At 37.3% G+C, this 25,158-nt stretch overlaps 1 long non-coding RNA gene across 1 annotated transcript; it reads right to left on the bottom strand.

Annotated features, from left to right (window-relative positions):
* Positions 1-1,252: 1,252 nt before the first annotated feature.
* Positions 1,253-24,716, bottom strand: LOC132796240 (uncharacterized). The gene is made up of 3 exons (XR_009633530.1): positions 24,697-24,716; positions 15,239-15,446; positions 1,253-1,400 (listed from the first exon to the last, which is right to left on the bottom strand). It is a non-coding gene; the product is annotated as an uncharacterized LOC132796240 (long non-coding RNA).
* Between the last annotated feature and the right edge of the window lie 442 nt (positions 24,717-25,158).

Below are 25,158 nucleotides of genomic sequence, written 5' to 3'. Positions count from 1 at the left end.
TCCTTGAAAATTTGTTGATTCAAGGATATTCGTCCTTTTGAGTATGCCAATCGGTTTCTATTGACTAGAGTTATCCTTGTGCCAAAGGACATAACAATCGTCCTTCAAATGACCGAGATACGGCGGAATTTCTGAAATTTGCACAATTTTTCTATGCCTACCCCTTAAAAAAATTTCAGTTGCATTTGAAAAATTTGAACTCCTTTTTTTAGCAGATTCTTAAAATCCTTGAATGCCAGTTCATAGCACTGATTAACCTGATTATAAAAAGGTACGTCCGTCTGAGATCCTTAAGGATTTGACTAAGTTATGGCTAAAAAACGAAAATTGTGTGAGCTTTATTCGTTTTGCATTGCATACTTTTAGGGGCACCTATGCAAGTACTTAAGCTAAAAGAAAAGCGGTCATAACTTGGCCATATCCCTACACATTTTCAAGGGACACATATTGCTGGGATCACAAGGACCAACTCTATCGCTTGGCAACAAAAAAATATGGGGTCATCTAAGGATCCAATACTTGTAATTTTTTGGCCCGCGGCTTAAGAGGAAATGGTAAAATTTGCAAATTGCAGGATAACTCGAGAACTATAAGGACGATTTGAATGTCCTTTGGCAGGATAAGAGACCTCACCAAAAGATTTCATTTGACACAGGACTCGAAAGGATCGGATATACGTTATATATATATACGATATATACGTTATTTTTTGTGAGCAAAAAAGTCCTTGAAACTCAGTTGTTTGCAGGACCTTCGTTCTTTTTAGTAAGTCAATCCGTTTGTTTTGAAAAGAGCTATCCTTGTGCTAAAGGACATCACGATCGTCCTTCAAATGGCCGAGATACAGCAGATTTTCTGAAATTTTCACAATTTTTCAATGTCTACCCCTTAAAAAAATTTCAGTTGTATTTGAAAAATTTGTAATTCTTTTTTTGAATAGGTTCTTAAAATCCTTGAATGCCAGTTAATAGCACTGATTATCCTGATTATAAAAAGGTATGTCCTTGTCAGATCTTTAAGGATTTGGCGGAGTTATGGTTAAAAAACGATTATTGCATGAGCATTATTCGTTTTGTATTGCATACTTTTAGGAGCACAAATGCAAGCTTTTAAGGTACATGAAAATTAGCCATAGCTTGTCCTTATCCAGCTGTATTTTCAAGGCCCACATTTTCTTGGACCAACTCTTTCGATCTGGATGAAAAAAGAATCCGTCAACTAAGAATCTAAATAACTGATCTAAGTAAAATGCGAAAGTCGCAAATTTTAGTTTTAATATAAGAGTGTTTATTTCATATTTGGTAACATTTTTAGTTTCTGCACTAGAACAATAAGTTTTTGGCAGTGTTCACAATTTGATTTTGGCTTGACAAGTTTAAATTATTAGTCTCCAAAATTGCCTGAAAGAAAAAAGTTACAATTATTGAACTTAATTAAAATATAATAAACTTAATTAAAATATAAATTTATAGGAGATAAAACACAATGTAATTTAAGAATAGGCCAGAATTCATTATTATTCAAATTATGATAGATAAGGAATTTGATTCTTGAAGTTATGCAGCGATTATCTTCATTATCATTCATTGGCTCATTAAACCAATAGCAGCAATTAGGTTAAAAGCAAACAGTTTAAGGCACTGAAAACACTGTTTGACTTTCTGCTGAGCACGAGACAAGGAATGACAAACTGTCAAATGAGTAAATGGATAAATGGATAAATGGATAAAGACGCAGACAGACAAGCTGCTACTTATATGGAGGGAAGGGAATGTTGGTTTGTGGTGGTGGAGTGAAGAAAGGCAGAGAAGCAAATGCATGCGAGTCTTTGGCACAATGAGTTGATAATCCCAAAGGCAAACAGACAGAGCTACCACATATGGAGGCAGATAGACCACAGCAGCAGTCAGTAGGGAGGAGGAGGAGGAGGAGGAGGAGAAGGAGAGGATGTGTATGGAGTCAGAGGATTTATGCGTATATATGTTGTATGTATGCAAAAAGCCAAAGCCAGAGAGCAACAATAATAAAGGCGCATCATCATCAGCGGTTGGTTTGTTGCCGCGCTGTCAGCACAAAAGTATGAAATATCATCTAAAATAGGAAATGCGTAAATGCGAAATTCTACGCAACGGAAACTCGACTGAAAGCGACGTTGATTTCCATCCACACATATACATGCATATCCAACTCACTTTGAGTGTATGAAAGTCAATTTTTCATTTAGATAACTTTGACATACGCAAACGTCATGGCTGGTCTGAGGCCGCAGGGTGGCAAGTGTGTACGATATAGCTGTATGTGTGTGAGTTGCTGCACATAACGATTTAGATTCGAGTTCAACTAAGTTCCTGACATGCTGCTACTGATGGCGCCATCCAGCCATCCAGTCAGCCAGTCAGCCAGTTTTTGAGCATTGGGCGGGCGCCAAAATGCGGGCAACGTTTTGATAAATGAATATTCGGCAAAGCTCATGGGGGTGTCTTTGTATGCGTGTGTGTGTGTGCGTGTGGGTGTGAGTGTGGCTTAAATGAAATGTTAACAATTAAACGCAGCAAGCAGAAATCCAACAAGCGGCGACACGAAAAGACTATCAAAATACACACACATATAATAAGCCAGCAAAGGCTGTCTACAAGCGTGGCGTAGCACGCGTCGTATGCGCAATATTATAGCATATATAAATTGGAGTCGGGTTAAGGGATGCTGCTTGCATGCTTGCTTGTTTAGTGTAAACTAAGCTTGAGCATTAAAACGAAGGTGAAACTCTAAAAACAGAAATGCGGATAAAATCCAACAGCGACTTTCAGTGAGATTTTCATTATTTTCCATCACGCTGTTCTTTTCGCTGTTGTTGTTGTAGTTGTTGTTGTTGCTATCTTTGTTGTGTGGCAAATGAAAACAAGTTGTTTTGTATTTGCACAGCGTGCCTTACACATTGTTATAATCATAAAAAGTATTAAAAAGTAACAAGACAACAAGGAGAAGGGAAAAGGAAAAGGAAACTCCTGCAAGACGTTGGCCAGGTGGGTCTCGCTGCCATTTGAAGTTGATTGCCCATTTTTGGGAAGCTACACTTGTGTTTACCCACTTGAGATGCTAACAGCGGTGATGAAAAGCAGCCATGGGAAGGGGGAAGGAGCGAGGGTGAGTTTTTGTTGTGTGTGTGTGTGTTGGAGAATCTGGTCGCGGCTTATGTACAAAATTTGCGCTTAGGTTAGCGTGAAATGATGTTCAGGTAATAAAGCGAGGCCTGCGGTTCGCTCAGAGCGTTGCACAGGTGCGCTCTGTCTAGGAAAGCCATCTTCAGAATGAATAGTGCTAAAGGAGCTGCCCATAAATGGGCAGAGTGGAGAGAGTGATGGGGAAAGGAAGGAGCAAAACAAATAAGCATAAAGTATGCAATAGAGAAACTGAGAAATTTAAGCGGGAGAAATCACATTAATAAGAGGAAAGTTAATGCTGAAAGGAACATGGCAATGAATATTTTAGAAAAACTTGTAATAATTCCATATATATATATAAAATAAATATAAAAAATATAAATATACAATAATTACTATATAAAATTAAAATATTAGAATAGGAAAAAAGATAAACTTGTTATACCTATGCAATATGTTTCATATAATATTATATAATATATTATTAATCTATTTTATAAATTAGAGTACCATAAAACAGAAAAGCAAATAAAATACCACAAAAATCACAGCACAACAATAATCGACAACACTTCTTATAAAACTTCCCCAACTAATATGCCCTCAATTCTCCGCCGTAGCGCATTACAATCATATTTCACGCTTTGGTTCATCCAAATATTCACCGGAAGCGGCAAGCACAGAACACAGCGTATACAATATCAGTAATATTTTATGGCCGTCAGCTTTGCTCTTAGATTGTAAATTTTAATGAAATCTCTTTAAGATGCAATCAAACTGAGGGGTTTTTCCCGGACTTAAACTATATGCGTATGTCATCGGCGCAACAAAAAGAAGAGGGACAGCAGCAAGGTATACAAAATATATATAAATATATTTTATTAAAGCGCTCGCTCGCAACTTAACCTTCAATATGGCAGCCGTAAATGTGCGCCACGCACACACACAAACACATCACACATACGCAACGTTGTACTGCGCTGCCCTTTCCATTTCAATGGCCGCAGGTGCTGGCTACGTGTTGCGAGTTCCTAGTTGCTTGTGGCTAACAATGACGCCACACCAAGCACTTGGAAGCCACAGAGCAGCAGCAGCAGCTGAAGTCGGAGTCGGAGTGGAAGTAGTAAGTAGTAGAGAGCAACAGCAGAAGCAAGACCCAGACGACTTTTCGTGGTCGGAAACCCTTGCAGAAAGTATTTTTAGGTTTTTTGTGTCTGTGCACCTTAAAAATCCTTAGACTTTGGTCGGGTCGCTCAGTTTATTTTCATTTTATTCCTCTGGCCAAGGAGTCAGCCAGACGCCTTGCTGCTGTTGCTTCTGCTCCATTCTCGATGCATACCTTTTTGGCACTTTGTTGAATTTATCGCATAAGCTTTTCGCATACTTCCGGGTAATTGGCAACACCATGTTCTACACCTCACTGACTGTGTGTGTGCTGGTGTGTGTGAATGTGTGTGCGTTGCGCATTTAAAGGCGTTAAGGTGCAAATTTATTTCCACGCTACCTTTTTTGCCAACGTCCATCGTAATGAGCACTTTGTGTGCGTTATATTTCTCGACCCTGACATATGGCCAAGGGACCAAAAGCACCCTCCCCACCTCTGAAATATCCTTACTCCTTGCCAGGATCTTTGCGTCTGCTCTGCTCTGTTCTGCTCTGTCTGGAGCTGCGTAGGCACATTGGTCCTGGGTTATGGCTACGGCTCGTTAAAGGCGTCTGGAGTGCTCGGCATTTTTGCACTTGTGGTTTTCCATGTTATTGTTCAAAATTGTTAAGCACATTTAAGCCTGATTTAGTTCCATATTTATTGTATTTACTGGGCGACGCCCTCTTCACTCTTCACTCTCCCTTCCCTTCTCGTTACTTTACACTCTCCCCCTTCTGGCCATTTTAATGAGTTATGTTAACTGTTTTTGGGGTCTCTCGATGTACTTTATGTGCACTCCGCACTTAATGTGAAGCTGTTGAAAACGCCCCAAAATCATTTCAAGCCGTCTACTCTATTTATGATGCCAAACTGCTTTTGTGGGGCGAAAGTTTTAAAGGCAAAACTTTATACACATTTTTATAGATATTTAAAGTTGAAACCGAAATCAAATTGATAGTTTTTTTGTTGTTAAATAAAGATTTCTTATCAATTAAAATAAAAATGAATTTATGAAATTGAATATAGAAATTTGTTTTTCATTTAAAAGAAAAGCCAGAGTCTGAATTAAAAGTCAACTAAAGCTTGACAAACATTTAAAAATGAATTGGGCATAAAATAAATTTCTCTCGACCATTTTTGTTTTCATACTCGCTTCCCATAGGATAGAAGTGTATTATAACATAACTTTGTGCCTCTATTTATTATATTTTGCATGCAGTAAAAATCAATATACCAAATATAGCATTCGGTATTGTCATATATTACATACAAACAATCGGTATATTTAGCTTGTAGTGTCAAATATAGCATTCAGTATATTATTAGTTTTCTGTAGTATTTTATTCGGTATATTTTGCTTTTATTCAAAGTGGGTAAATGGTATCTTACAGTCGAGCACACTGGACTTTACCTTTCTTACTTGTTTTTCTACTAAAAATACTTTAAGCAGCTGCTTTAATTTCATGATAGTTCTTTAACACTTTTGCCATCGTAACTCGCATCACGTTTGCTAACAGCTGCATCAAATTCTCTGAAATCTAAATAAACATATTATATGATAATAAAATATTGATATGCTTCTTGTCTTGTGAAAATCACATTGACAGCTACCCAAAACGATGGCGAGTTGCTCTCATGCATTATTCTGCTGCCATTTTGAGGCTCTATAAAAACTAACCTCAGCTCAGCAGTTGAGTAACTACACTGCCACACCTTCTTTTTTGTTTGCTTCCTTGCAAAAACAGTCTCAGTCAAAAGGACAAAAAGCATGTCCTCTTATCGTAATCTTTTCCAGACAGCTGCGTTGACTTCCGTTTATGGTACAATTCCGTTTCGTTCCCCATCTACTTCCCATCTACTCCAGCAACTTCTTGATGTTGGCGACCCTTTTCCGATGATGATGGAAAGGCCAACGCCGCATTGCTTTATGGCCATAAATATTTCATTATGAATTTTTTCGGCGTGGTCTCGGCAAACGCATTTCGCATTTGCTATCTAGAATTTTGCCTAGAAGTAAGTCCCGAAATAAATAATAAAAAATGCAATCCGTTGCCGCTTCAATGAACCTTTGCGACGACTCAGGGAAGAAGGGAAGAAGACATTTTTGTTTTTACGCGTCAAAATGTGCCGCACGGTAGGGTTAAGCATAGCTAAGTATTGATGTTTGGAGTTGGGGGGGCTCATTCTGTTCTCCATTCTCTATTCTTTTCTTTTTCTGCCTTTCCGTGTTCGTGACATCTGCAGGTCGCATTAATAATTAAATCAAGCAATAAAAATTCAGCACGAGTGGCAGGCAAAGAAAAAAAAGAAGCACAGCTAAATAGCAAATACATAAATTCAATTTCGATATGACGGACTCAAGAGTTATCTTATGCTTTTAATGACAAACGGAAATGAGTTTTGAGCAAGTCAATGAAAATGTTTAAAAGTTGAATTAAATATTCATTTCACTTTTATGTTCAATTATTTATACATTTTCTAGCTTAGTCTCTCATAGCCTCTAGTAAAAGTACAATAACTGGGTATCAAATACATAAATCATTCACTTGCCGCACAAAATAATTTCAGCCCCAAAAAGTATGCTATGCAAAAGTTCAATTGACATTTTCTTGGTTTTGTGCTTGGCAGTTGTCTTTGTTGTTTTTGTTGTTGTTGCTGTTGTTATGGATCTGGTTGTTGTTGTAAAATGTGCACAAACAAACAAACAATTGGATATGTATGTCTATTATTTATTTTTGCACACGAATTGCCAAACTCATAATAAATTAACATTGTCTTGGAAAATTGAAAATGCCGCCCTTGCACCGACAGCAACAGCAGCATTCTTACGCACGAATAATTCTGTAATGAAAATCGCTTCGTCATTGCAAGAGAGATCCACGGACCAGAGCACAGATTCCGGTGGATGCCACACTCTCTCTGTGAAGTTGCCTGCTGTCTGCCTCCCTCCCACTTCCCCCCCACCGATTGCGGCGACGGCTTCGCAACATTGTTGTTAATATTTTGCTCAGTGCTCGCAAATGCGATTAAAATTGTTAGAGAAAATTACGCCAAGAGATTTTCGCGCATTGTTGTTCTGCCTTCCGCACACACACACACACACGCACATAGATCTGTGTATATTTAGCGTATTTTTTTGTAATCTAATAAAAATAGTTTGTGAGCGGGTTTGCTCATAAATTCGCAGATAGAAATTCCGACAGCGTAAAGGAAATTACAACAAAATTAAGAAAGTTCTTGGCAAACAAAGTGCGACCGCTCGCAGTGCGTGCAACTTCAACTTTAATCAATAAAAGCCGCATGGGGGCTGCTCTCCAAAAACCTTCTTTCTTCTCATACATATGTATGTGTGTGTGTGTGTGTGTGTGTGTGTGTGTGTGTGTGTGTGTGTGTGTGTGTGTGTGTTGGTAAGTTAGTATGTAGTCGTACTTCAGAGTTATTGTTGTTATCCTACTGCTACCCCGTTGCGCTTTGTTATAAACTTGCTGAAATTTTTATGAAAAGCATTCTCATCCGGGCTTAAGATTCCCTCATTCCCAATCTCTTGTAAGTTACTCTGACTTTGGCTTTGGGTCGCGCCCTTTGACGCTCTCTGTGCTCATATCTTGTTGCTTGTTGTTGCCAAGGCGTTTGTAAATATTTTAATTGAAATTAAATTTTAGCTACCTCACAGGATTTTAGTCAAGTTTTTCTTGCTTTGTTGCAGCTTTCTCGCTTTTGACTTTTACCTTTACCTCTACTCTTACTCTTGCTATTGTCTTGAATTTATATCTGTTGGCAAGTCGCCAGAGCATTTGCAATATGAAAATCTCTCAGGTCAGCAGCTAGACCTAAGGCAAAGATTCAAATGTAAAATATAGTTTGCAAAGCCAAGCAAAGCCTTTTGCTGTATACAAACTAGGATTTAAAATCGGTTGCCATAGTTGTTGATTTCACTGAGATTTACTTGTGGGTTAAAAAGGTATTTGAAATGTGAAAGATATAGGTGAATATTGTACATTAAATACCTTATTTAGTAAATGAATTAAATTAAGTACTATGATATAAATGACAATGAGCGAGTCACGCTATTTTCTAGTTGCAATTGAAATATTTATAACTAAAGTATGCCTGAAAGAGATAACGATGAACTCTAAAAATGTCATAAATTTATATTAAATTGAAGCTATTGCCATAGAGAAATTGATTATTTCATTGAAATTGATTGATATTAAGAAATATGATAAAAATCTATCGTGTTGATTTTCATTTGGCTTGCATCAAAATATGTTCATAACTAAAATTTCATTGAGTTCTAAAGGCAATAAAATATCTAACTGAAATTGCTTTCAAAATGAAACAAATAAATATAATTTTGAATATTACAAAGTTGATTAGATATTCTATGGAATTGATACTAAAAATATGCATTTTAAGCGTTCACAGACAACTCTCTAAAAGCAACTTAAATTGTTTATTGGCTCAGTAAATATAATTTCAAACTCAGAACTATGCTAAGCAGCTATTGAGCAAACATTTTGGTTACAACAAAGTTGTGTTGATTAGCTCTGAACTCCAAAAGTAATCGAAATTCACAATATGAAATTCATATCGAATTGAAATAGTTCTTACTATGAAGTGAATGATTATTTGATCAATAAATACATTTGCAAAGCTCAGAACTATGTTATGCTAAGCAGCTGTTAAATAAGCGTTTTGCATATTACACAAATATAAGTTTCCTTTGACTTACATCTTCAAATAATACGATAAAAATGCCAAGTTTACCCAGTTTAACATAATATGTGGTCATATCAGTGACACATTCATATTTGCCGCAAAGTTCTCCCAAGTCCAGACACATTTTGGGTTGCCACAGCCCCGCAAAAGTGACTTTTGCATTCAAAAAGACAAAGAAAAAGAGAGTTTCAATGGCGGTCGAAAAAGTTTTTCAAAGCAATTAGATAAGGGGTTTTGCTGATTTTAAAGTTTTTGTCCACTCGCATATCTTTTGCGCAGACTTCGTTTTCATTGAAACGAAGGCTTAAGAGATGGGATGGGGAAGGAGGAAAAGGTAGTTTTCAGATAGTGGAAAATCAGCTTTTGGATTTTGGCTTTTGGCTAAGAGAAAGACTTGTTCGGACAACGCATTTAATCAGCGTAAAGTTTTTTTTGGGTGGAAGAACAGAAGCAGAAGTTGTAGAAGTCGCCAGCAGTTGCAGTTGACCGGAGAGAAAAAGCACCTGTGAGTGAGCAGGGGAAAGTGGGGTCAGCTCGAAGGGTAGCTGACCGAAACCTCATTAAAGGTTCTCAACCTCCTCACAAAGTTCTCTATATTTAGCTTAAATAATATTTAGGCAAGCGTTAACGGATATGGCCACTAACTTGAGTGTTTTCCTGGTTTCTGTCGAAAAACCAGCAAAACAAAGAATAATATTTAAGCACTTAAGTGTGGCGACCAGCCTCTCTCTGCCTCTCTCTCTCTCTCTCTCTCTCTCTGTATGCTGATCCTAACTGATTCGACTTGGTCCACTTGAGAGAACTGAACGTCCTTTTGGAGTGTGCGTGCGTCCACTCAGAAATTAGTTGGAAGATGAATGGCCGAAAAGTCGCAAAGTTTTGCAGCTTTTACTTTGGATTTAGTGTGGTGACGGCTGTAACTGGCTGGTAAGAGTTCCCTTTTCCCCTTCCCTCTCTTCCCTTCCTCTGCTTCTATTACTCCTCCTCCTTCCAGCAAGTCTTTGACTCTACATCATGCTCTTTAGTCTTTATTTAAAGCACAAACTTTTTTAATGAATGCTCTTAGTTCTGCACATATTTTTAATAGTTCATTAAAAAGCAACTTTCTGCCTCCCGCACGCTTCCTCTTGCTGCTCAGCTGGTGACTGCGACTTTATAGTGTGTAGTGCATTTTACTTAGTTACTTCAGATTTATGCCCACAAAGTAGCTTAAGTGTTTGCCAAGGCTTAAAAAATATATTAGTCAACAGCCGGCTTAAACTGCACTTGCAAATTGCAGTTAATTGCGCTGGATTTTAAACAGAGTTGAAGTTGTTATTTACTAATATTTCGCAGATGTCAACTAAATTTATTTAATGTAAATTGCAAAAAAAAAAAATTTTCCTAAAATTTTTTTTAAACAATTTTCGTCGAAATCTCTTTATATACCTTTTTAAGCAACTACAAAGAATCTTTTAAATTTTGTAATTTTTTTCGTTAAAATGTTTTCAAATTCTAACAAAATAAAAATCAAATTTTTCTATAAGTAATTATACCATCTGATGCTGTCTAAGTTTGGACTAAATTAATTCACATAATAAACCTAAGAAAATATAAATCAATCATAATTCCCATAACTTCATTTTAATTGCTACTAAATTTCTTAATGCTGGTAACCATCTATCTTCCAAATTGTTTCCTTTAATATTAACATTTTCAAATTCTAGCATAGAAATATGAAAAAAGTTTCAGTTGCGAAACAATAAAATTCGCAGATTCGACCTAAACAAAATTAAAAGAAAAGAATACAAAATAAAATGTTGGATATATAAATAAATTAATTTTCTTTTCAATACTAAAATGCATAATCTCTCAAAAGCAATTAGAATAAATATTTCCTTTAAGCCCTTTCAACTGTCTATGCCCTAAATTATTTCTTTTTGTCTAATTTTCAAGAATGTTTTATTAGTTTTTGTGACTATTTAATGGCTATAAAGAATCAGCGAAATATATTATATTTTTTATGCGCTTGTCCAATGGCATTGTCAGCGCTTTAGTTTTTCCAAAAATATATCAGAGGCAATTCAATCTATCATGACAATATTTTTCTCGTTGCTCTCGAATTTTTATGCTGTGTTATTTTGTGTGTGTTGTTATTGTTGTTATTGTTGTTGTTGCTGATGTTGTTGCTGCTGTTGAACTACAATATTATTTTTGTGATCTGTTGACAGTCATATCACGTAGTATGAACGAAAAGCTGATACGCCGTGTATAATGGGATTTGTTTATTGGTATCATTTGCGCCAACTTTCGCTGTTGTTTTTTGGCATCGGGTATTGTCTACACAAACTGCTCTTGTTCCTTCTCGCCCCTCTCCTACTTCCCTCATGCTGAGGGATCAACGAAAAAAGTTTCGTATTGCGTTTTAGAGTGCACGGTATGCTTCGGTACTTGGGTACTTGGAGTAAGTAGCTAAAAGTGGACCGAAAAACGTACGAACTGGCGCGCTAATCCCCATCTATAGAACAGCTGACAGCTGGATACAGTTATGCTAAGGGTTGGAGAGGGTTGCAAGGGCAGGAGAGGGGAGGAGGACGGGAGGAGAGACTCTGCCAGGTGCGGGCACGTGATGCTTGAACGCAATATTGACACTTTTGAACAACTTGACGCGGCAAAAGTCATAAAGGGAGTTCACAGCGTAAAAAGTTAGCCAAACGCCTCAGATTGCACTGCCAAAGTGGTTGCTTGAAGGATGAAGGAAGCAGCTACCTTCACTCGATGCGGCTGCTGTGCTGTGCTGCATAAAAGTAAATCCATGGATTTTTGTGTTGCCACTTAAACTTTTTTTCACACCCCGCTGCAACCTTTTGGCACTGTGTCTTTAAGTGCTTTGGGGCCTGCTGACTGGACGTCTGCGGCGCCAGCAGGAAGCCAAAGAGAGAGGAAGGTGGAAGTCTGGCTCTAGCTCTGACTCTGACTCTTCTCTATGCGTGTGCCGAGCATTATTTTCATTGTCGCATTTTTCATCATCACACTCCCCGAAGTTTTTATGAGCGCCTCGCTTTCACATAGCTGCGCAGTTTGCTCCCTTTCTCCTTTCTCCATTCCCCGTCTCTGTCTTTGGCTAAGCTTTAGTCTCTCTCTCTCTCTTTGCTGTTGCCTTTGACTTTGCTTTGGGGCTGCACCTGTGCGTCGCTTAGCTGCCGGAAGCTGCACATCAACATTGCCAGCCATGTGCGTGGGCGTCCTTGTGTCCTGTCTAGCTCTGTCTTTTTGGTGGTGTGACATGAGTTGGGAGTCACGCTGCTGTCTGCTTTCGACGTTGTCCTTGTCGTTACTGGCAATTGCCACTTTTCGCCCCCGTGCGCTGCATTGCATCGCTCCGTCGACTGTCGTTCATTGTCTCTGTACAGGTTTTTGCTTCTTTTTTTTTTCTCCGGGCAGCAAATCTCTTTTGAATTATTACTGTAATTACCGCTGAGTTTCGCCCAAGTCCATGGGCATCATCATCTATAGTGGAGCTGCTGCTGTTGTGACACCGCTGATGACTGTGTTGATCCGACGATTATGATTTTATTACGTTTTCGTGTAGTTGTGCTTTGTTTCCTTAATTTCAGTGGCACTCCTCCATGGCACTCCTCCTGTGGCGTGAGTTATGGCCCTCGATTTGGCCGCTTACCAAAAACTGTTCCTCTTCTCTCTCTCTCTCTCTCTCTCTCTCTCTCTTTGCTTCACCACAATCAAATCTAATCGCTTGTAATGTAAGCTCCAAGCTCCACTCGACTCTCTCTTCGGCCTTTGTCACTGGATTTGCTCAAGTGATAAACGATGTTTCGTTGTTGCTGAGCTGCGCCTTTAATTATAATTGTCCTCCAGAGCGAGATCTTTGTTTAATATGCGTTATTCCGCGCACTTCTATAATATAGTGAAGTCTTCTGTCTTTATTCTTCAGAGCTATTTCTCTTGCTCTGGCTCAGCTAATCAAAATTGATGCATTTCGACATTTCGAGTAGCTGCGGCTCTTTTGTTTATCCATTTTGTGCTTGACACCTTATAGCCGCATATTTATTCAACTTACAATTTATGACGGGCTTGCAAATATTTTCTCACTACAATTTGAAGGTTTTATTTTGTTGGAGATTATTTTGTTATTGTTTGAAATACGAAAATATAATACGAAAAAATAATAAAAAGCAAAATAGTGCGATATTAATTATAAAATATACCAACTTATTATACAACAAAAATACTAAAATTATGCCAAAGGCTATATTTGGTATACTAATATAGTAATACATTCAAAATATACTCTAGAGTGAAAAATATACCAAATTGTTAGTCAAAATATACCAGAATGTTAGTCACACTACCTTAAACTACCTAAAATCTATAAAGTTTTCTAATTCATTTTTAAAATAGAATTGTTGTAATAGTGAAAAATATTTTCTCACTAAGCTTATTTGTTTTAAAGTTTTGGGTTGCGTTTTATGCTTTTGCGACTATTTCGCTTTTTTCTTTTTTTTCTTTAATTTTGGGATGAACAGAAAAAGTTTGAGTGTAGTTAATTTTTTTTAGCAACTATTGCAAGTTTTTAACGATTTTCACGACTATTACCATTTAATATATTTGTAATTTAAATATTAATTTAAATTTATAAACAGTAATTATTTGCGTGTATATCTAAAGTGATTTAATTAGTGTCAGAGTTGTATTGCCAAAATTAATATTATTTTAACGTGATTCAAAAGTTAATTAAAGTAAAACAGATCAACCAATAAAAAGCATTAATTGCTACTGCTGATTGGAGAATGCATAAAGGAAAGTATGCCCATTTTTATTAGGCTGTAATTAATAATTCGTTAGTTGACTTGAAAGCTTTCAAAATGATTAAAACAAAGTTGTCGCTTTCTGTTCACGAACATTACTATTGAAAAATACTAAAAAGTGATTTTCACTTAAATTAAAAGCTGCATTTTTGCATGCATAAGTTGAGTTGCATCATACAAAAAAAAGAGAGGAATAAATAACAAATTCTTAACTTCTGTTTAAATATGGAATAGCAAGCAGTTGCATGATTAATTCAAATGTTGGTAAACCTCAATTTGAGCAAGTCACTTGCTGGTTGTTCGCTATAAATGTGATGATGTTAATCCTGCCAAAAGTCTGACATACAAGACCTCGACTTCCCCTTCCTTTTCCTTCCCCCCTCAGCACTATATTTCCCCTCCCTTGTTCTGCTGCTCTATCGTAGCCAGACATTTAACTCTTGCTGGCGCTACGCTCAGCTGTTAAGTACAATGTAAACCGCGTCGCACATTCCACAATCCGAGCAAGAACAACAACAACTACGACAAACACTAACAGACCAGCAGACAGATAGACAGGCAGACAGGACAACAATTGCATGTTTGTGTGTGAGAGTGCCACATGTGGCAAGCAAAGGTGGGGAATGGTGGAGAACGAGGACGAGAACGAGGACGAATTTCGACACATGTTGCCGCAATAAAAATGTCAACACACACATAAAACATCTTCTAAAATGGCATTTGCACAACGGCGTAAAATTCCAGCAGCCGAAAAATTTGAAGCATAATAAATGGTCTTATGCCTGGGCGAACAATTGCCACAGAGAGCAGAGCGAAAAGAGGGAGAGTAGAGGGAGGGAGAATAGAGTTGAGGGGTAATGGGAGCGAGAGCACGTGCTCACATAGTGACAGAGAAAAGACTGAGACACAGAAAGAGAGAGAGAAAAGGAAACCATACGCACATTGTTGGCCATTAAATGCGCATTCCTTGGCCATATATAAATTTATAGACCAGAAGCGCAGAAGACGTCCAAAGCGAAAGTGCTGGGAGTTGGAGTGCGTGGGAAAATTGCCGGCAAATGAAAATGCGAGCGAGTGAAAATGGTGAATGTGTCGCACAAGTTGCAAGCAAAGTCGCGCAATGCTTTCGCTTTTCCCGTTTTTCATGGCCACCGAAAAACTCGCTTCACATTCGTTTTTAGTTTGCTGTCGCGTTCCTCTCACACTTCACTTCACTGTCAGTGTCACTGCGCTGCTTCCTGTGACTGGCGCTGTCTCTGTCACTGTCTATGACCCTGTCTCTATTCCTTCCGTACGTGTGAGCAGAATTTTAAAAAATATTATAGTCGACTTTTAGGCGTGCGCGTCTTTAATGAGATAATCTGCGACTCTCAGCGCTCATTTGCTGTAATTGAAGCTTCACTTACCTCACACTCTCCATCTCATCGCTCCGCCTCGTCATCCCCCGCTGATTACACGCTGTAATAATGATAGTGCCCCCCAGTTTGTACGTGCGTACAGCCCCTAGACTATGGACGTAATCGGGGCGGGGCTGCACTTTGTGGAGCTGCCATCACCAGCATTCAACATGCAACAGCAGCCACATGGAGCTGCGGAAAGTTGGGGCATGGTAATCTGCAATAAATGAGGCATGTTGGAAGATTTATTTGATTGCTTTATTTAATATTTTAGAAAAGGCAGATGTTCCGCTGCTCCCGATAACCGGAGCAGACTAAGGTCGCATAGAATGAGAGAGAGAGAGAGCGATAGGGATGGGGAGCTGTTGCTGTTGACGTTGAATTATGACTGACGTAATGAAATTTTTGAAGCGCCAACAAAAACAAAAGCAGCAGCTAAAAAAGGCAACAAGGTAAGTGGCAATTTCATTGTGACAGCTGCAGATGCTCAAAATTGTATTGCAAATGATGTACAACTCGGTAGAAAAAGAAGCCGAGATCATAGAAAAACAGATCATTAGGTAAATAGACTACAGTAATAATAACGTTAGTTGCCTCTTGAGGGAAGTAATTATTTATTGCAATAATAATCAACGTACATACTTTTATAACTAAGTCAGTGTTCAAATATTGACACAAATTTTAAAACCTACATATTCAGCATTTGTTTGCTGTCTATTTGAAATTACTAATACCATTTAGTTAACTCATTACAGCAATAATAATAAACAAGTAAGAAAGCTACAGCATTTCATAAAATAAAAAAATACGGTATTATTCTTAAATATTCCAAATTAATATACTGGACAAAGTCTAAAAGAAACCGAAGGCTTTATTTGGTGTATCGATATACTTTTACATTTAAAATATACTAAATTATTACTGTAAAAATACTGAAACATGCCGAGGCCGAGGTATATAGATATTACATATAAAATATACCAAATTATTATAACTACAAAACTAAAGTATGCCATAGACGGTATTTGGTATATCAATATACTATTACAATTAAATAATATACCAAAATAATATACTATAGAAATACTACAAATACTACTTGCTATGACATTTAAAATATACCACAGAGTACAGAATATACTAGATTCTCAACCTGGGTAGCGGGTATAAAAATATCTATTAATTTTGTTTGGTTTATGACACTTAAGAAGTTGTTTTTACGAGCATAACATTTAATTAACAATGGCTTACTCTTGCATCAAAATAAGTCAAATTATGATATCTTATTACATAGGTATGAATAGCTCAACACTTTTTTATAGACTTGCCGAAATGAAGATATTTAATTATGAAATGTTCGAAAGCCGCACAACAATTATGATTTCTAATTAGTTATGAACTGATAACAACGCTCGCAACATGCACTTCTATAATAGCTGGTTTTATAGCCGGTTAGTTTAATGACAATCCATAAAATCAATAATAATCCTTTACCCAGGCTAGTATCTAGCATATAAGAACTCCGCACACACTCGTATCTCACTTTTGCCAGCATTGCGTATACGCCCCGTAGTTTGTGTGCGAGCAAATGTAACGCCTACCGTTGTCCATATGGTTAACTCCATTGGCAAGAGGAGTTGCCACAGCAATTACTTTTATGAAGGTTGACTGCGTGGTTGGTTGGTTGGTTGGTTGGCTGCCTGCAAAACACGCATACGCACCGTCGACCCAACGAGCCACCATCTATCAGCAATCTATGCACATAAACGTGCAGCAACTAACAACTAAATTTCATTAAGCCGCATCGCACAAATTGAACTACAACAGGCAGTGGCAGTGGCAGTGGCAGAGTACAAAATTTAAGTGCCCGAGCGAGCGAGCGAACGAAAGCCGCCAGCCACCCGGGTCATGCGACCAAACGAACCAATTTCGTAGCGGACAGCCATGTGTCCACCTCCCTCCAAAAAACGTGGCAGCAACAACGGCAGCAAGTCGTGCATGAAGCGCAGGGACGAAGAACGAGAGCACAAAAATCAGGCAACGAAGCATGACAAGCAAACGCAACGTAGCGCATCCTGTGCCATCGCCGCCATCGCCGCCATCGTTGCCATCGCCATTGCCACTTGCCACTTGCCACTGCCACCGCTGCTGTTGATGCCACAAGCCAACAGATCGCCTGCTGGCCAACTTCAAAATGTTGCCCATTGCCAAAGTTATTGTTGTTGTTGTTATTGTTGTTGATGCTATGTGCAGTTGCTTGCGACTGTTGTCTATCTGTTGGCTCTTGTCCTTGCCCTTCATGCCACTTCCGCATCCCTTGGGCTGGGATGTGAATCCCACGCTTGTGTGTGATAATAAAATGAAAAGTTTTGCAAGCGAGTCAAGCAGAGCTCGGCTAACAGGCGACCAGGCAACCAGGCGACCAACGGCGCACCGCATGTCTGGCATATTTAATTTATTTATTTTATGCAAATTTCGGATAATGTATCTGCGGCCGCAGGACACAAAACAACAACAACAACATCAACGGGAACAGGAAAAACATCAAGGGGTTTCTCCAAGGTGGATCAACAGCAGCAGCAGCAGCGGCAACTCTCCGAAAAATTCTAATGAAAGCAATTGTTGCCAAACCGCGCAGCAAAATTATGCTGCATAGCCACGCCTCCCACTCTCTAGCGCCCACTTTTAGCCCCCCTTTGAGTTCTGCAGGCAACGGCTGGCGATGTGGTTGCCAGCGTGATATTTAGCATTACACGCTTCATTGTCTAAAGTGGCGCCCGGGGAGGCGCCTCAATCGTGCATCTGCTTCCCCTCTTTTCCCCCTTTTTGCTACTTTCCACTCCCTCCTTCCCTCAATCCACAGACATATTGTATTTATTCAAAAGTTTGAAGCCGCCTGCTTGCACTAACTACTAATGTGCGGTTGTCTCTGTGTCTGTGTGTGTGTGTATGTGTGGAGTGGGCGTGGCATTGTGTGCAAGTTCTATCTAGCGGCATTTGCTTTTTATTGTTAAACTGCTGAAAAGTTTTACCATAATTTTGCTAGCTTTCATTTTTGTTGTTTTTCTTATTGTTGCTTCACAATTTTTTTTTTGGCTGCACAATAATGAAAAGCAGCTGGGAAATTGAGCAAGAAAAGTCGAAGTGTCGATATCCTTTTCAAAGAAAAGAGATAAAAAAATGAAGAAACTAATAAGCTAGGTTGATCTTTGGATATTTTATAGGTGGTACTTGATAAAAACAAAAATTGTCTTATAAAATGTTGTAGAAAAGGAAATAATTAAAGCGGAAGGCGGTGAATACGAGAATACAAATTCAGTTTATTTTATATAAAGTTAATATTTAAAAAAGTTAGAATTAAACCAAAACTAATGTTGTTCAATATTTTATTCGTTATGAATTATTAAAATTCTTAACAAAAATGTTCATCGTTGTTAAGCAAGTGTTTCTTCAATATTATTTTGAATTGATTATTAAATAAACAATTTTAAAATTCTTTCTAACTATTGAAAATAAATATAAAATAAGGAACACTTTTAAACTAGAGTTTGCATAAATTTCCATTTAAATTATTTAAAATTCAAGTTCAAAATAATATGCAAAATAAAAGTGAAGCATGGAAATGTAGTTCAAGATTTTAAAGCTAGTTCTTGTTCAATATTCTATTCAACTAGTTATTAATTATTCAAATTCTTACACAATAGTAAATATGTTGAACATTTTGATTCAAGTGTTTCTCAAATATTCTATTCAAAATATTATAAAATATTCAACGTTGAAATTCTTTACAAATATTCAAAATAAATATGAAACGCCACTTCAACTTATGATTAAATTTTAAACTATCAGAATACTTCACAAATATGCAAAAAATATACGGGAAAGGGTGCAAAATGTTTGTGCAACACAAGAGTACGTAAAATAAACTAAATATAGCTAATTGAATATTTGTGGGTTTGCTTAGCGTGCCGCAAAAATTCGCATATCCCCCACGCGATCGCATGAAAGGAATTTCGCGCTGCGTTTGGCAAAACGAATATACACATATATATTACGTATACGTGCTGTGGGAATTTTTACTAATTAAAATGGTTTTTCCGCTAGCGCTTTATATGTAATTCCCACACAGATTTGTTAATTCACAAAAAGCAAAAGGAAAAGCAAAAGTGAAAAAAAATAATACTTTTCTGCAGCTCATAAATAAGTCGAGAGTCGAGTGGCGAATGTCGAGTTTTCGCCTTGCCGTGCCACATGTGAATGCTCGGCGCAATAAATTAGCATTAAAAATGCCTCGGGGCACGGATTATTTGCCGCTTTTTTTTCGAGTATTATTTTTTTGTATATTTGCTGCACCTTTGGCAACTATCACGTGCAGCTAATAAATTCAGATTGGAGCATTTAAAAGGATTGGAAGACCTTTAGAGAGAGAGAGTGAGAGATGGAGAACCTTGGGGGAATAGGATCGAAAGGCTGTCGGAAAAGTGATTAACTCTGACCGCGTTGAACGCTGGGTTCTCGGTGGGCTTCAACCTTTTCAAATTGAATGACCCTTTCAGCTGTCGTTTGTGCAATTGTATGTGAAACATTCCCCTCTAAACTCGCCACTTTTTTGAATGGATTTTCCCCCATTTTCTTTTTCCTTTTCCTTTCCCTTTTTTCTTTATTTGTTGCCCCTTTTTCGAGGCGACTTCGAAACGTCGCTTGCAGTCCATTTACCTGCACAATTGGCTGATTTTCTAAACGGCCAGCATTTGTGTTGCCAAATGGCGTAACCTTTTTTAATTTTTTCTTATTATTATTTTTATTTGTTTGGTTTTGAGTTGCCAAGAAAACGAAGAGTTTAAACTGTTGCCATCAATGTTTATAGAGCTGGTTTTAAGCATTTCATTGAAGTGCACAAAAATTTACATGTCTAAATGGTTGACATTACTTCCACTCGATTTTGAGGTGGATTTGAAAATGTTTTGTGTCGAGGTAGTGTTTTAGAACAATTAAAGAACATTAAAATGAATTTGGAATTTGAATTGGATATTAGCTTGTCGGAATAAGAAATGGAAAAATGTCAGAAATGGAGAAAATAAATAGAGTCAAAATAGTAAAAGCTAAGAGGCTGCAATTTGAGATGAACAATATAAATTTATAGTATTATGTTTCGTATTCCAAATTATATTGAATTGTGTTGCAATTTTTGAGAAATAGATCATACAGAGACAAAGTGAATGTGAAAACGAGAGCGTTGGATGAGGTCATACTTCTTTCTATAAATAGGTTGAAATAAGTATCTGAATTGAAGATTGAAGATTAAATGCAACCAATCTTGTTGTAAAAGTTTAATATTTAATTGAAGTCTGTTTATATAAAACTATCCTCACATTTTACTCTCAATAAATCAATGAATTGCAATTTTTAAGAAATATATTCGTAATGTAAAAATGGGATTATAAAACTGAAAATAAATCATCTCAAGATAAAGTTTGTGTAAAGAAAAGAATAATTACCTTTTTAATGATTACCTATTTCATTAATTTATAATAATATGTTTGACTAACTCCAACGCTCTCGTATATTGAATTACAATTTATGTGTAACACTTCTTGCACTAGAAATTAGTGTTGTAAAAGTTTAATATTTCATTTGCACTTTTATAATATATAACTCTCCTCACATTTTACTTTCAAAAAGTTAAAGAATTGCCCATAGAAACTCGATCGGCTTTAGTACAAAAAGTAAGAATGCTAGAGATGAGTATGCTCGACTGTGAAGTACGCGCTACTTATTGAACAATTCAGTATTATCCTAAAATTACACAAATTTAACATTCCGAAAAAATACTAAAACATACCAAATACGTTAATAAGTTGAATGTTATGTATTCCTACCAATGAGCTTTGCAAAATTTAAACGAAATCAACAACCTTTTTCAGCTGGCTATTTCAGATAAGCCTTAGCGAAAAAACCTCAAATGCATATATCACAACTCTATAATTTGCTCTACTTTCAGTTCTGTTTGTATCTGTATAGTTTTGAAACTAAATCTTTGTTATTTGCCGAAAGCAGTGCTGAAATTTGTAGTTCTTGCTCCACTCTATTGTATTTGTTCTCTTTCTCATTGTGAACATCGTAAATATTCACTAGTTGTTCCAGCGACAACACAAAAATTACATTTCTCGTGGTCAGTTCTTTACATAGTACTTCTTCCTCTACTCTTTTTTTTCTTGTTTTTGCGCTGTATCATTTTTTGCGAGTTGGTTTTTTGGTCTGTTATTTTTTGGGTTTGTTATCTGAGTACACATAAAGAGAGACAGCGAACGAACGCTTTCCGGTTTTGTGCGGGTGTCTCTGGCATATTTATGCGCATGTTGGTCCGAGGCAGGCAATTTGCTGCTTTACAATAAGTGCCAGGACATAAAAATAATAATTATGCTTGTACCTTTTATGATTATGGTGTGAAAACAACAATTGTTCGTACGCAACGTGTTTTTGGGAGCAAAGGACACAGCAACAGCAACACGACAGCAACAAGGATACAACACTCGTACACACACACACTTACATTGTACACACTCTAGTGTAGATTTACGAGCCATGTACGTATTACGTAGGTGGAGCAAATTATGAAAACAACAATGCTTAAAACAGCACAAAAAAAAAGCGATGGAAGGAAGCAACCACAACGAGAACAACTCAATGTTATTGTTGGCCAGGGGGAAGAGTTTCGGGGGGGTGTGCTGCGCCTTACCTTGGCCTTAACATTAAGCTTAGCATGGCTTTCAGCACAATAAACAAAAAGTAATTTTCACAAATTTGCCAACTTGTAAGCCACGTCGAAAGTGGGCGATGCCAAAGACCATTGGAATTTATGTGGCGTGCAGTTGCCGTCGCATTTCTCACTCCCTGAGAGTGGACGCAGGTGTTTAGCTGTGTGGTTCTTGTTAGCTACACAGCACAGACAGACAGACAGACAGACAGGATAGAAGGACAGACGACAACGACAACGTTCTTAATACCGGATACACAAAGTTTTGTTAAAAGGAAACTGTCGCGACGCCATTTATTATGGCCGTCTGAAGGGTCGTTGTCGCCCCACAGATATCGCTAATGTGTGTGCGAGCGAGCTCCTTAAAACGAATCGTTTACACACACACACATACACCCACAGACAATCACATATGGGACAGGATATACTACCACATGTATAGTAGATACATGCATGCATATCTCTCAAAAGGGATTACCCAGCGTCCTTATCATGCACGCTTAATTCAATCAGCCGTGGCAAATTAAAGTTCCATCTTCTTTCCGTTTTCGTTTTTTTGTTTGCGGACAAGTCAAGCAGCGAAGCGTTTAAATGCCGAGAGAAAAATTACATGCGATTGAGGACCTTCGGCCAGAGGGTCAAAGTTCGATTATAGGCTTATTGCCCAATGACACTGGCTTACGATTGCAAATTAAGTATGCGAATTGCTGCGCTGAAGCAGTTGCGGCAATTAAAAGCTTTCGACTGAAATACAATTAATCGCTTGTTGCGGCGTTTCTTTTTAAATGAGCTTTCAGTTGCTTACGGAATTAAGTGGAAACAGCTTTAAAATTACTGCTGCAGTTTTACTTTTGGGAAGATTATTGTATTACAAGAACTGAACTGCAGCTTTGAGCTGCTTTTAAGGCTTTCTTATAGTTGCCAAATAAAAAATTAATGTGCTTTTTTCAATTAAATTAATTTAAGTGGCAATAAATTGAAAAATTATATTATACAATTCATTGTCTTTTAACACTTTGCCACATTTTAATAGATTGTCAAATACACATATTATTTTAATTATTATATTATCTTCGAGCTTGAATGAGCTTTATAAGCTATAAACATTATATTCTTTGGTTTATAGCTTTTAATATTTTTCAACATTTTGGCAGACAGTTAAATATATTATTAAAATTGTTTAATTTTAATACAATCCTCGAGCTTTAATGAGCTTTCTTAGCTTTAAGTGTTTACTGCTTCACAGATTAATCAAAAGTTATATTTGATATTGCCAGCATAAGCTAATGTCATTAGGTCCTTAGCATATGCGCATAAATCACGCGTCCCCCCGCCGCAGAAAAGGGCTGGCGTCCTCCCCAAGCGGCAGCAGGACAATCGAAATTGCTAAACGCTACAAGGACAATTCGAGCATGTAAATTAAAGCGAAGCAACTGAAAGAAAAGTGGAAGACAACAAAGGGACAATGCAAGCCAAATCAAAAACTCCGCCGGGAAAGCGGAGGGAGAGGGAGGGGGAAGCGACTCTTCGTCCTTCCCCTTGGATATGGCAGCTGAGCAGAGCATTAAAGACCAGCAAGGATATCGGAAGAGATGGCGGCGCGCAAATGAAATTAAAGGCGAGCAAACAAGTTACGGTCAGACAATCAGCAATGGGCCAAAAGGACGCTGGATAAGGACAAGGGACATGGGACAAAAGGACAGGCAGGACAACGAGGACAATGTGCGTTGTGCGCTGCTTAAAGCAATTTCATTTGGCAACGCCCCCCCATAGCCCAACGCCCTCTCATCGCCCTTTCCCTTTCTTTTAGTATTTTTTGCGCAGTGCAAGATCTGCCTTTGGGAACAGAGATTGATTTGTGCTGCCTGATGCCGCTGGTTTCCCCTTCCTCCACTTTCTCTCTCTCTCTCTGTCTGTATCTTACTCTCTCTTACTTTCTCTGGCCTTCTTGCCCTTTGATTAAATTAAATTTCATGGGACATATGTACACATTGAACCGAATTGGGTTCCAAACAGTTCAACAGTTAAGTTTCTCTTCTCTTTTTTTGTTTGGGTTTTTTTTCTATCTCTTTTTTTTTTGGATTTGAAAAGCAAAAAAGTGCTGAAAAATTGCGCGTAATTTGCAGCAAATCCTTCGTGTAATTTGTTTGTCAACAAATGAGTGTGTAAATGTTGCACATTTAACATTCCTCCACTCTGCCCAACTTATTTTGATTCTTTTCTCTTTTTTTTTGTGCTTTGTGCTTATCCTCTTACTATTTAGGGATGCTGTGACATTGTCTAATGAGTTAATTAGGCTACTTTATACGGGTAGGTTTAGGATATGCTCTATCAAATGGATGGGTCAGCGTCCTTAATGATTGGGCAATGCATGAAGATTAATGCAGGGCGGGCTACTTAATGTTTATTTCGAATTAGTTGCAGAGGTTTTTGCATAATGAGTGGAGTGTGGAGAGGGAATGAAGTTATCACAGCTACATCTAAGAGGTTTTTTTTGTGAAGATAGAAGACGGAAATAATTTGAGATATTTTAAGAATTGTGCGCTAAAAATGGCCAATCTATTTAGCGACAAAATCCTAAATAAAAAATTCTAAATCCATTATATTCCTAAGTATCTAAAATTCACTAAAAAATATTAATAAATGTTTTTATTTAAGGGGCAAGTTATTTAACTATTCAGTGGAATAAATACGTTCGGTAGTAACTTACCTTATAATCACATTCCAATCGGGTTAAGTTTTCTTAGTATAACATAACGACGATATTAAAGAGCATCCTGCAATAAAACCAAAAAGAATCACATATTACAAATAATAAATTACTATAATCACAACACAATAAATACCAAAAATAAATATTAAAAATACAAAAAAAAAATCATAATAATATAGATTTATACCATATCGATATATTATTTTTTTAAACTCAATTTTAACAACTCTTCATGAAGAATTTAAAAGACTTTTAGGACCAACAAGTCATAATGGTTCCACATTTATTTTTATATCTTACATTTTTTAGCATCTCCCAAAACTGAAATTAAAGCAATCAAATTAAATTCCTTTCTTGACATTGTAATTTTATGCATTCTGTGTATTTTCAAAGTGCAAGCAATTGAAATGCCTCGAACTTTTTCCTTTACCTACTTTTTGTGTACATTGTTTGCTATAA

Source organism: Drosophila nasuta, chromosome 2L (assembly GCF_023558535.2).
Source record: "Drosophila nasuta strain 15112-1781.00 chromosome 2L, ASM2355853v1, whole genome shotgun sequence".
NCBI classification, from domain to species: domain Eukaryota; kingdom Metazoa; phylum Arthropoda; class Insecta; order Diptera; family Drosophilidae; genus Drosophila; species Drosophila nasuta.
This window is presented reverse-complemented; position numbering and strand designations above follow the sequence as displayed.